Source organism: Lepus europaeus, chromosome 7 (genome assembly GCF_033115175.1).
Source record: "Lepus europaeus isolate LE1 chromosome 7, mLepTim1.pri, whole genome shotgun sequence".
NCBI classification, from domain to species: domain Eukaryota; kingdom Metazoa; phylum Chordata; class Mammalia; order Lagomorpha; family Leporidae; genus Lepus; species Lepus europaeus.
In genome coordinates, this window is record NC_084833.1 from 16,509,783 (window position 1) to 16,524,416 (window position 14,634).

A 14,634-nucleotide genomic window follows, 5' to 3' on the forward strand; every position below is an offset into this window, starting at 1 on the left:
AGAGCACTGAATACAGAACAGAATCAAACTCAAGACTGTGTTCTCACAGAGAGATCACTTCCTAGGTGATGAAGGTGAGTAGAAATGGAAGGTTACCTTGGAACTTGATGGTAAATGAAAGAAGAAAAAAGAGGTTAATCAAGGTTCTGAGAAAATAAGGGAGAATGACCAACTCTACAGATACTGTTAGCATTCTTTCTTCATTTTGAAAAATATTGGGAGTACAATAGTCTTAAAGACCACCCCCCTTCTCTGTCAGACCAACTGGATCTGGTTCCCATATCCTGCTCCTAACCCCAGGTTCCTGCCATTGAAGACTCTGGGGAGCAATAATCATGGCTCAATTAATTGGGTTCTTTGCACTCACATGGGAGAGCTGGATTGTTTCTGCTTCACAGCTCTGGCCATTGTGGGCATTTGGGGCATGAACCAGAAGATGGAGCGTGTCTCTCTCCCATTCTCCTCAAATTATTAAATAAATATTTTGCTATCATGAAAATAATAAAGAATATTTACAAACTAAAAACCTTAAGATACCAAAAGCCTTTGACTCACTTTGTCTTCATAAGATACTTACTTTGAACTTTCAAAATGAATAGAATACAAAAATCAGTAACTCTCCGTACATAGATAGCTACTGCAGGAAGAAATCAGAAAGTGAAAGATAAAACATTTCAACTGAAAACCCCTCCAAAAGAATCAAGAAGAAATGAGAAATTTTACAAATTGTTGTGAGTTCAGTTGCAGAAGAAATCATTTCTGACAGAGCTCCATTTGTAGATGATTTATTGGTATGTGTCCTAAAGAGAAACCCATGTAAAAGAGCAGTAGGATTTGCTGTGGACACAGAGAAACTGATGTGAATGCATCAAAAGCTAATAGGAAATTCGGATGTGGAAATGACATCGAAGATGTCCAAATCAAGATCAATGGGCTGAGCATTTCTGCCTTTAATTCAATCAGTAATTAGAGACAGAGAAAGATGAGTTATATTGTACTGTGCTCACTAATTACACATTAACCTAGTTTCATACAAAGAGAATCATCAGGTTTGTATTGACATATGTTCTACAGAGCACCAGGAGATACTCCTCCCAATGTTAATGCAATAAAAAGTCAATAAAGAAGTTGAAGTACTTTTTCAGGTTAAACTAGAGAGACAAAACAACTGTAATTCAATGCATGATCCTGGATTTGACACTGGACTATGCTGCATAGAAACATATATAGAGCACATTATTTGAGTATGGACATACATGTTAGCAATAATATTGTATTAATGATATTTAATTTGATAAATCTCTCCATTTCTGCAAGAAAATGACTTTGTTCCTGTAACAGATATGATAAAAAAAAGGCTAAAAATTCATGTTGTGTAATGCCTAGAATATCCACAGATCGTAATAGTGCAATATTGACATAAGATTCAAAACACAAATCCGTACAACAAAACTGACTCTGAAAACATTCCCTTTCGTTTACTGTCAATTCCTTTTATTAAATTTACTTCTTCATTTGAAAGTGTTACAGAGTTAGAGGGAGACAAAGAGAGATGTTCCATCCACTGGTTTACTTCCCAGATGGCCACAACAGCCAGGCAGGGCTGGACCAGGCAGAAGCCAGGATAAGAGAGAGAGAGAGAGAATCAGAGGAAGAGAGAGAGAGAGAGAGAGAGAGAGAGAGAGAGAGAGAGTCTTGCCTCTGCTGGTTCACTTCACTAAGTCTGCAGCAGCCTGGGCAGGATCAGACCAAAGTCAGGAAACCAGAATTCCACTTATGTTGCAGGAGCTCAATTACTTGAGCAATCATATGCTACCTACTGGAATGTGTATTATCAGGAAATTGGCTCAGAAGCAGAGTAGAGGTGACTTAAGCCCAAGATTTCAATTATAGATATGCAGTGGTTTATCCTGCTGTGTTACAATGCTTGCCCCAAACTAATTTTAAAAACCACACCACAGTAACATAGTACATAAGAACTTGTCTGAATGGCTACTATCAACAGAGAAAAAAGGAGTGGGAGCAAGGAAGGGAGGGAGGGAGGGAGGGAGAGAGAAATAAAAGAAGGAGGAGGAGGAAGGAAGGAAGAGAAGGAGAAGGAGGAGAAGAGGAGGTAGAAGAAGGAGAAAGGACAGAAGGAAGAAAGAGAATGAGTAGTTTTGGAGATGTGAGAAAAGAGAACCTTCGCCTACTGTTGATGGGAATGTTAATTATGGAAATCACTATGGAAACTTCTCAAAAATTAAAACTATGACCCCATATACCTCCCTATGGATATATAGATACATAATCTCCTGATGACATGAAATCAGTATGCAGAAAGATATCTGCACTTCTACAGATCTCCATTATTCACAACAGCCAAAATATGGAGTCAAACTCAGCGTCCACAACAGATGAACGGAGGAAGGAAATGTGTAGCATATATTCAGTGGGATGTTATTTAGTCTTTTAAACAAGAGTCAGGTGTTTGGCACAGCAGTTAAGACAGTCCTCAGGAAGCCTGTACCCTATATTGGAGTGCTTGAGTTTGAGTCTCAGATCCACTTCTATTGCAGTTTCTTGCTAATGTGCAGCCTGGGAGGCAGCAGGTGATGGCTCACATACCTGGAAGCCTGCCAGTCGCTCATGGACCTGAGTTCTTTTTGGCTCCTGCTTTTGGCCTGGCAAGCTGTTGAAGCAGGGCATAGAAAATCCCTCGCCATCTCTCTCTATCTCTAGCTCACTGTTTCTCTGCCTTTCAAATAAAATGAAATTTTTAAAAAAAAAAAAGATCAAGAAAAGGGGAAAACATCTATGGAATATCATCCATAGATGAAGTTAAGGACATTATGTTAAATGAAATAAGCCTTGCACATAAAAACAATTACCACATGATTTCACATATATGTGGAATCTAGAATGGTAGTCACAAGGACTGAAAAGAAGGTGTTGGTGAGATGTTAGACAAAGGACACAAAATTCAGTTAGGAGTAGTAAATTCAAGAAATTTATTATACAACATGGTGATTTTAGTTAATAACAATGTATTATATTCTTTAAAATGGCTATGAGAGTAGATTGTGATTTTTCAATAAATAAATTACAACAATGTGAAGTAATAACACATGTAAACTCATGTAAAATTGACTTGCCTTAACATTCCAGCATATATACATATTTCAATGTAACATTTAGTACATCATACATAGGTACAATTTTATGTGAATTTATTAAACATATTTAAAGGATTGTAAAAATCAAGATTAAAAAAGAAGCTCCTATCAATCTCATGAGATAATATCATAGAAAAAAACACCAATGAAGAAGACTTTCTGATACAAATAAACAATAAAGAGTTTGCACAGAGGATTTCTAAAGGCCTCTAAGAAACTAAAAATAATGGTAACAGATTGTTCTTAAAACCTGCTGCAAATGCATGGATATACACTTCCTAGAATGTTGAAAAAAAAGAATGTCCAGCAAACATATTAGAATAATGTAATGTTCAGTAGCAGAAATGTTTGCAAATGGAATCACTGAAGAACTCAAAGTTTCTCTGCTGTGGCCCGGGAGTGCAGTGGAGGATGGCCCAAGTACTTGGGCCCTGCACCCACATGGGAGACCAGGAGAAGCACCTAGCTCCTGGCTTTGGATCAGCGTGGTGCTCCGGATGCAGCTTGCCGGCTGCAGTGGCCATTGGAGGGTGACCAACGGTAAAGGAAGACCTTTCGCTCTTTCTCTCTCACTGTCCACTCTCCCTGTCAAAAAAAAAAAAATGTCAAACATCTCACAATACTATACAAGGATGAGGAGTGATGGAAATGTGACACAGTACTGGAAGCTTTAGGGGGGGAATGCAATAAACATGTTAACATTCTATTTAAAAACAAAATAATGTCTTTCAGTTAGAAACATGAACTTTAACAAAGCATAATTGATGTCTCATACTACAATAAAAGCAATTTTATCTGATTTGTGATGTTGCAAGATGGCTACTGACTGAGAAAAAATTTCCCTTTTTCCATAAAATTGTTAAACAACATAAAATTTACATAACACTAGTAATTTCAAGTCTGTAACTAAGTTGAACATAAGTTTTAGGGAATACACCTCTTATGAGAAATAACACATGTCTTTACTCACATCTTCAGCATCATGAAGTCAAAATAAGAAGCTTTAATTATTCTTCAAAGATTGGCAAAGATGTACACAGAAACTAGTGAAGAAAATCACAAAAAATATATGTACAACTGGGATTATATGGCTTTCCAAACTAAAGTATCTACACTGTCATCAGGAAATTGAATCTGTCTTCATCATCAGCCACATCCCATCCAAGAGAAATACTCACTAACAATGCATTTAACCAACCACAGTGTTATTTGTCACAAAATATCCTGAACTTAAAGTGCATAATAATTGAACATGGAGGTAATCTTAAATAAAAAGCATAATGCAGCTACAGAAAGATACTGTGCTGATAGAATATTGAGCCTAAAATTTTAAAATCATTGTTGTGGTTCCAGAGATATTTCTTAGTCAAAATTCCATCTCATTAATTTGGGTGATACTATATAGAAAAAAAAAACACTTCTAAATCACATTTCAATATACATCCAAAAAATGAAAAGATATGCTTAGTTTTTTTAACTTTATAATAGAACAAACACCTGTGTGCCTTTTATTTGTACACTAGAATTTATCTATGACATTGATTCTCATATGAAAGGATAATTTATTCTACTTCTTGGTAGAGTTTCTATACAAAGAAGCATCCTTAAAACACCCATAGAATTGATTACATCACACATTTTAGCATTTCCTACCTCTTATTGCTCTAGAATTAAAAGCAAATGTGTTCAGTGTAGGACACATGTTCTTATTCTACCAAGAGTAACTTTTTACACCAGAGATTATCCATAGCATTTTTCATTTCCAAATTCCTCAAGGTATATATTAAAAGATTCAACATGGGAGTCACAGTGATGAAAATCACACTTACGATTTATCAATGGGAAAATTAGAAACAGGTCTGACATAAATGAAAATACAGAGAACGAAAAACAGGACAACCACTGTGATGTGGGAGCTGCAAGTAGACAGGGCCTTGCGCCTTCCTTCCTGGCTGTGAGTTTTAAGAGAGTTTAGGATGATGCTGTAGGATATTAGGAGAAGACTAAAGATAATCATACAGATGGCTCCACCATTGGCAGCCACAGTGAGGCCTATGAAGTAGGTGTCAGTGCATGCAAGTTCCAACAATGGGTACATGTCACAAATGAAGTGGTCAATGACATTGGGGCCACAGAAGGGGAGACTGTACACAAACACAAGTTGAATCACAGAATGCGTAAACCCTCCAACCCAGGCCACCACCAACAGAAGGATGCAACATTGTCTGTTCATGATGGTCAGATAGTGCAGTGGCTTACAGATGGCCACATAGCGGTCATAAGCCATCACCACCAGCAGGAAGACCTCAGCACCACCAAATAAGTGTTCTATAAAGAGCTGGCCCATGCAAGCCGGGAAGGATATCGTCTTCTTATCACAGAGTAGGTCTATGATCAACTTGGGAGAAACAGCAGTGGAATAGAAAGCATCCATGAGTGACAGATAAGCCACGAAGAAGTACATTGGGGAGTGTAGACAGTCTTTAGACAAATCAAGGCTAGTCTTAGCTTGTGGAGTTCTTGGGATAAGAAAGTCACATGCTCCCATCCGGAAGGAGGATGTTAATCAAGAACACTTTGTTAAAATTATCTGTGTTACCAGAGCCCTGATAAGTTGTTTGTGTATGTTGTTACCTTTTGTGCTTCTTTGTGCTTCTTTGCACTGGTTATGTATAAATACCACCAAGACATTGAAATAAACGAGCCTTGATCAGCCTTGTTGTCTTGGCTCCATTCTCTGTGCCCTTGTCCCTCTTTTCATTCCCACTCTCCCTCCTTCAGGTTCCATTCGACTGGTGCATCTGGCCTGCACAAGTGGCGCCCGAACAGGGACCTGAATACGAGGGACAGAAGTAAGGAACCCCACCATAAAGGCTGTAGTGACAACACAGAATAATGAGAAGAAGATGGTAAGTACCCAATACTGCTCGCCTCCATGATAGGTGTGAAAGGGTCAATTATGGGACAAGCACAAGGTAAGCAGGCCGTGATAAAGGCTATAAAGACTCCACTACAGATAGAGAATAGGGTTAAAAAGCAAGCCATAGAACAGTTCATTGATGCTATAGAAGTAGTCAGTCCCCAGTTTGCTAAAGAAGGATTCTTGGGTGAGCAACATTTGGATTTGCTTGGAAAAGATTTAAATGCACATTTAAAGAAACAAAGCAAGCCATGATAAAGGCTGTAAAAACAAGGTAAACAAGCCAGTAAATGCTGTAAAAACTTTATTGTAGACACAGGAAATAGGGTTAAAGAAACAAACTGTAGAACAATTTATCAGTGCTGTTGAAAAAAATTAGTCCTTGGTTTGCTAAAGAAAGTATTGTGAATGAAAGTGTAACTACTTACTCTGGGAGTGGAAAAAATAAATCAGTGTACACTGGACACCCCCCACTCTACATTTAAATATTTCAGTTGAAGTAAATGTTACCTTTGTAAAGTTATTATTACTATGTGAAATGAGGAATTGTGGTGACAAAGTGTCCGGACTACCCATTCTGTTTTTGCATTATGTACTAACTCTACTCTATTACTGATAGGAATGCTTGGACAGATTATGCTTGGTTTGCTTTACAAAAGAATGTAAATCAAAATATGCTGCAAATGGATAAGATTCCAGGAACCTACAAGAATGTAACAATTATAGATAATAAGAGGCTGCTATCATTCTGGCTAAATGGTTACCCACCCACCGTGTTCCATCCACCAAAAAATTTGTTGTCTTATCAAAAAGAGATGTTGTAAATATTTAATGAAACCCAAATCACTAATTTTAGAGTAATGCAAAATGTTAGCACATTTGTTAATTGGACTGTATGCACCTCAACATGTCTGTTTGACAGGTAACAATGCCTCAGATCTCCATGCCATGAGATTGTCTAGCCCATTTTAGGCTGTCTGCAGCAGCTTGAGTTGTATTGGAATGGTGCTGTTTTTTATGTCCCTGACATGGGTGCCCAAGAGGCTAATTCCCCCTCAGATATGTTTCAATTTATCCTTAAAACACCTTAAATATTATTGTTTGATTACTAGATGTATGCTTGTATAAAAAATTTGTATTGTATTCTTATGATGCAATGAGCCCATGTTAATTACACCTACACCTCCATGCAACCCTAGGGCCAAATGTAAGGACAGATTTTTGATATGGAGAGACTTGTATCTAGTTTTGGCTCTGATAAACAAGTAACTTGTCTGCCAGATAACCTTCTCCTGCTCCTTGGTAGCCTGGCCAGTTCCTGGGGAGGAGGATAAAGGAATGTTTTCTGATAAACAGGTGGACATTCTTCGTGTCTCGGCTGTCTGGCCAAGATCTGGGATGGGACGCACTGCTTGCCTAAAATCTTGGCAATGAGCCACCCTTGTCCTTGGGGGCTTTAAGAGGGAGCCGGAGCAAGCCTCTGCTGCTGCTGTTTCATCCCAGGGGAACACGCAGTCAAGCTGAACGTTAAATGTGCCCGTGATGATTACTTATGATGTTTGAGTCTCAGTATGTATCCTTTTCTGGTGCTATGTGAAGATTGTCTAGTGATGCCCACAGTGCTGTAAATTCTACAAAACCTAAGTACAACGCGGATATGGATCAATTGGCTACTGTGGCTGAGGTGTTGTGTGACAGTCCCTTTGATGAGGGATTAGCAAAATGGACTCATTTAAAAACAGAACATTCAGGACCTGCCACTCTGCTTGGTATGTCATTTACAAAAATCAACAAGGAGGGCTATGCCAGATAAATGAGGGTGCTATAAATGTGAGAAGCAGGGATATGTGCGAAAAAATTGCCCAAAAGTTAAAGATCAAAATAAGACCCCTCCTGGGATTTGCCCCCAGTGCAAAAGAGGAAGGCATTGGGCCAATGAATGTCACTCCAAAACTGATTAAAAAGGTAATTAATTAAAAGAACAAAGTTCAAAAGAATTAGAAGCGGGGCCGGCCCCAGGCCCCACCCCAACAAAACCAACAAATTTTGGGGGCCATGACATTTGTTCCTCAACAGAACACCCTAAATCCGTCAATTCCCTCCACAGAGCCACAGAGGGTAGTGCAGGACTGGACCTCAGTGCCATCTCCTATACAGTATTGATCCCTGAGATGGGCCCACAAGCCCTCCCTACTGGGATTTTTGGTCCTTTGCCAACTGGGATTTTTGGTCTCCTACTGGACAGAAGTAGTACAACTCTGAAAGGGTTACAGGTTTTTCCTGGAGTTATAGACGCTGACTTTACTGGTGAAATAAAAATTATGGCTCAAGCCAATAATGTAACTTTAACTCCACAACAATGCATTGCTCAATTGATTCTGCTCCCCTTCTCTTCAATTGGTAAGTCTTTTTTAAATAAAAGAGGAAATAAAGGTTTTGGATCTTCTGATGCTTATTGGATATAACCCATAACTAAGAACCGACCCAAATTTTCCTTAAAATTAAATAAGTTACTCAATGGTCTTTTAGATACTGGAGCTGATGTCTCCATTATTTCAGCAGCAAACTGGCCCACAAATTGTAAAAAGGAAATTACCATGACTCAATTAGGAGGTATTAGTCAGAGTCACGGACTACAACAAAGTTCAGAGTTGTTACAATGGAAAGATAAAACAGGCAATACAGACACATTTCAATCATATATTCTAGGAGGACTGCCCATTAGCCTTTGGGGGTGAGATGTTTTAACACAAATGGGGGCTTTAATGTATAGTCCAGATGAAGCTGAAACCGCTAATATGCTTCAATAGGGTCACTTGCCCGGTAAAGGTTTGGGCAAGCAACAAGGCATTACATCTCCAATTACTTTAACTGTTAATCATGACCGGGAGGGCTTCGGTTTCCCTTGATGGCCGCTGATCAATCTGTGCCTCATGCAGAAAAAATAAAATGGAAATCAGATGATCCCATGTCAGGGGGATCAGTGGCCTTTACTGCAGGAAAAGATAAAAACTACACAGATATTAGTGGAAGAACAATTAATAGCAGGGTATATAGTTTCCTCTAATTCTCCTTGGAATAGTCCTATTTTTGTTATCAAAAAGAAATCTGGGAGATGGCGGTTGCTTCAGAACCTTAGGACGGTTAATGCTACTATGGAAATGATGGGGGCTTTGCAACCAGGTCTACCGTTGCCTACTGCAATTTCAAAAAAATCTTACATCACAGTAATAGATTTGAAAGATTGTTTTTATACTATACCGTTACATCCAGAAGATTGTCCCCGATTTGCTTTTAGTGTTCCATCAGTAAATTTTAAAGAACCTATGCAAAGATGCCAATGGAGGGTCTTACCTCAAGGAATGGCTAATAGCCCTACTTTGTGCCAACAATTCATTGATGCTGCTCTTCAAAATATTCACAAAATATATCGCAATTTATATATTAAACACTATATGTATGATATTTTGATAGCTGGACCCGAGGAATTTTTGGTGATGCAATGTCTGACAGTAATGAAAGAGCATTTATCTGCTTTTGGTCTTATCATAGCCCTGAGAAAATGCAACTTCAATACCCTTATCAATATCTAGGCTTCCAATTGTACCCACAAAAAATACTTCCACAGGAAGTCACCTACCAATTGGATTCTTTACAGACTTTAAGTAATTTTCAAAAATTTCTAGGGGATATTCATTGGCTTCGTCCACATCTCCACCTCACAACAGGAGACCTTAAACCTTTATTCGATATCCTAAAGGGAGATAGTTCCCTAACCTCCCAACGAGTGCTTACTCCCTCAGCACGGCTGGCCTTGGAAAAGGTACAACAAGCCTTATTTTAGAGCTTTGTTTCTTACATTGATCATAATCAACTTTTTTTTTTTTTTGACAGGCAGAGTGGACAGTGAGAGAGAGAGACAGAGAGAAAGGTCTTCCTTTGCCGTTGGTTCACCCTCCAATGGCCGCCGCGGCTAGCGCGCTGCGGCCGGCGCACCGCACTGATCCGATGGCAGGAACCAGGTGCTTCTCCTGGTCTCCCATGGGGTGCAGGGCCCAAGCACTTGGGCCATCCTCCACTGCACTCCCTGGCCACAGCAGAGAGCTGGCCTGGAAGAGGGGCAACCAGAACAGAATCCGGTGCCCCGACCGGGACTAGAACCCGGTGTGCCGACGCCGTAATATAATCAACTTTTAATTCCTATTATTTTGATCACAGATTATTTACCCACTGCTCTGTTGTGGCAAGAGGCCCCTTTACTTTGGATATATTTACAAGCTACCCCTAAAAAGAATGTTGTACCATATTATAATGCAATAGCTGAGTTTATAGCTAAAGGGAGACTAGAATGTAGAAAGATATTTGGAATAGAGCTGACATGTATATGTCAACCATATACTAACAAATAGCTAATATGGCTCCTGTCTTTTAGTTTAGACTGGCCTCTTGCATTAGCTTCTTTTACAGGACAAGTTCATAGTAACTATCCAGCAGATAAAGTGATACAATTTTTATGACATCACCCCTGTGAATTCCCACGAAATACAAGCTTTCAACCCTTAGAGAATGCTGGCTTGATATTTATAGATGGTTTCAACACTGGTCAAGCTTCTGTAATTTGTGACGGTCACCATACAGTTATTAACACCCCTTTTTCATCTGCACAGCTAGTTGAATTAGCTGCTGTTGCACTTGCATTGCAGTTTATTTTGGATGTAGCAGTAAACATATACACTGATAGTAAATATGTGTTCCTATTGGTGCCTCATTAGAAACTTGTTCATTTTTTCCTGAATCCTCTGCTGCTTCTCTTTTGTTTTCTCGCATTTGCACTGTCATTTGACAGCGTACATGACCTTTCTGTATAGGTCATATTCGAGCACATTCCAATCTTCCTGGACCTTTGGTAGAGGGTAATCATTTGGCAGATTCTGCTCTGCGTATATATTTTATTGATACAAAAGATCACACTTTACATCATTTAAATGCTCATACTTTACATTTAAAACATAATATTCTTTAATGTGCTGTACATTGTGATTTAATGCTATAACTAGTACTCCAACAGTATTTTTCACTTTGTGTTGCTATGTGAGGGCAAACTGTTGAAATCTTTACTTGATATATACTAAACTGATCTTCTGTATATAAAGAGAATTGAAAATGGATCTTGATGTGAATGGAAGGGGAGAGGGAGCGGGAAAGGGGAGGGTTGCGGGTGGGAGGGAAGTTATGGGGGGGGGGAAGCCATTGTAATCCATAAGCTGTACTTTGAAAATTTATATTCATTAAATAAAAGTTTTAAAAAATCATAATATTACTTGAGAACAAGCTCAACAAATTGTAAAATTCTGTTCTACTTGTTCCATCCAGTTACCAGTACCTCACTTTGGAATTAGTCTTCATGGTTTATTCCCCAATCAACTGTGGCAAATGGATATTACCCACTTCATGGAATTTGGTAAACAAAAATATATACATGTGTCTATTGATACCTGTTCTGGATTTATTTTTGCTTCCTTACATATAGGTGAAGCTACAAAACATGTTATTGCCCATTGCTTACAAACTTTTGCTTCCCTAGGAATTCCAGAGGAGATTAAAATGGATAATGGACCTGCTTACATTACTGCCTCTCTTAAAACTTTTAGTTTAACTTTTTTTTATATTGCATGTTACTGACATTCCTTATAATCCTCAGGGTCAAGGCATTGTTAAAAGTGCACATAATACCTTATCACAATGTTTATATAAAATAAAAAGGGGGAGTTTGGAGTGTCTGCTCATTCTCCCAGCAAATGACTCTCACATGCTTTATTGATTTTAAATTTTTTCACGTTGGATAAAGATGGTCGTTCTGCAGCTGATCAACACTGGCATCCAAAAACAGCTACAAAAAGAGCAATGCTAAAATGGAGGGATCATATCACCAATCAATGGAATGGACCTGATCCAGTACTGGTATGGGACGTGGGCTCCTAAGGGATGGGTATTTTTATGTAACCAATTTGCTTTTACATCATTAGTCCCTGATGATTTTTGCAACTGCATGTTGGGCCATGTGGCCCCGATGCTAACATTTGTATTTCTGAAGACAGGACAGCGACACTCATTACATGAGAACTGTGATGATAATGTCATCCTAATTGGAGACCTGCCTTTACCATGGCTATATAGCTAGTGGGAGTTCCTGGATTGGCTTATGGAAATAACTGTGGACTGCAATGGCTTGCATGTCTGGTGACCAAAACAATCAATCTTACTGCTATGGCGCTATCCAAAACAGCCAAAGAATTGGATCAAGTTCACTCAGAAGTACTTTTAAATCATGCAGCTATCGATTATTTGCTGTTAAAAGATCATATAAGCTGTAAATCTGTACCAGGGGGATGTTGTTTTAACATTACTAACAATATGCCATATATAGAGTCTGTTATTGACAAACTATAAAGTGAAATGCAACACGTGTTTATTACTAACCCCCTAACATTTAGAGGGTTTCAATGGATCCATTGGTTATTAATGTTGACTGGACTGCAATTGCTTTTCCTACTTTGTATGAGATGTTTTCCATGTGTTCTGCAATTTATGCTGACTTCACTACAGTCTGTATGAACCGAGATTCATTATGTAAAGCTTCGTACCAAACCTCCTTTATAGTCAAAATAATTGATATTTGGCTGTATATTTCATCTCTCGCCTAATGTTAAACTGGAATGGTCCTCAGAGATGGGTAAGACACTGAGCATCCTGTACCAACCTAAGACAGGGCTCTAGGCTAAGCTGCCAGAGTTACCAATGATGGGGAAGGACAGAGATGACTGAGGGCAACCTAAGACAGAGGCCATTCTCAATAAAATTAAAAAAGGGGGATGTAGGCAGCCTTTAGATAAATCAAGGCCAGTCTTAGTTTGTGGAGTTCTTGGGATAAGAAAGTCACATACTCCCATCCTGAAGGAGGATGTTAATCAAGAACACTTTGTTAAAATTATCTGTGTTGCCAGAGCCCTGATAAGTTGCTTGTGTATGTTGTTATCTTTTGTGCTTCTTTGTGCTTCTTTGTGCTGGTTATGTATAAATACCACTGAGACATTGGAATAAACGAGCCTTGATCAGCCTTGTTGTCTTGGCTCCATTCTCTGTGCCCTTGTCCCTCTTTTCATTCCCACTCTCCCTCCTTCAGGTTCCATTCGACTGGTCCCTCTGGCCCACAGAGGGGAGCCCAGAGAAGGGCTGGAAACAACGGTCATCACAATGAGCAGGTTGCCCACCATCATCAAGACATAGATGATTAAAACACGACAAACAGTGCCTTTTGTCCCGCGGGATTCTGAGTGAAGCCCAGAAGGATAAACTCTGTGACATTGCTTCCATGTCCCATTGATTCTTCTACAAAGGCTCATTTCCAAAGTGGATGCTCAGAAGAATAGGACCTGTAAACATATTGTGGACAGGATTGTGAGGACATTAGGCTGTGGAGCAGGTCTTCATTGTATCTTCTACATTGGTTTACACACAGGAAACATTTAATAAGCATCAGTTAAGTTCCTCTTTTAGAGTTCAAGTGGTCCTTGCTTGATAATTCTGTAATCCTTGCAATCATGTGGGATACCCAGAAAAAGCTCCTGGCTCCTGGCTTTGGATCGGTGCAGCTCTGGCCTTTGCAGCCAATTGGGGAGTGAACCAGCAGTTAGAAGACCTCTCTCTCTCTCTCTCTCTCTCTCTCTCTCTCTCTGCGTCTCCTTCTCTTGCTGTATAACTTTGACTTACAAGTAAATAAATAAATTATTTTGGATTGGAGGTAAATGATTCCATTTCTGAGTCTGTTTTCCTACTGTTTATTTGTTGAACTCTTACTCAGTGGAGCATTAAGCCTTTGTGACTCCTGTTGCCAGGAATTGGGTGGCATGTGAGTGCAGGGGCCAAGCATTTGACCATCTTCCACTGCTTTCCCATGCCCATCAGCAGGGAGCTGCATCACAAGTAAAGCAGCCAGGACTTCAACCAGCACCCATAAAGGATGCCAGAACCACAGGCAGTGCTTAACCTGCTAAGCCACAGCACCAGTCCCTAAGACACATTTAATTTAATTATAGTTTTAAAAAGACATGAGACAGAATTGGTTAGCCTAAATGTTTGAATAGATATGGGTGAAACTTTCTGAAACAGTTTAAAAACATTAAACTATAAATTAGTTAAACAGATATGAGGCAGCATAGTAAAACTAAAAAAAGGAACTCTTATGAACATATTGCATTTAGGAAAATTAAAAGGCAAAAATCCATTTCTGAAAGTAGTAGTGACACACAGAAGATAAGGGAATAAGACCTTCACAGTGCTAAATGAGAGTGAATATCAACACAGAATTATGTATCAACTTAAATTTAAGAAATGAGGGCAAAATGCAGATATTTTTCTTACTAAATGGGAAAACTGTGTTACCCATCAAATTCCACCAGACAGAAATCTAAAGAATGATCTTCAGGAAGAAGAGGAAAGCTCTGTAATGGAAAAAGGACATGCTGGGAGTAATGAGGCTAATGTAAAGGGGAATTTAGG

General features: G+C 39.0%; 1 pseudogene; it reads right to left on the reverse strand.

Annotated features, from left to right (window-relative positions):
• Positions 1 to 4,861: 4,861 nt before the first annotated feature.
• LOC133764313 (olfactory receptor 4A16-like) lies at positions 4,862 to 13,456 on the reverse strand (annotated as a pseudogene).
• Positions 13,457 to 14,634: the final 1,178 nt, after the last annotated feature.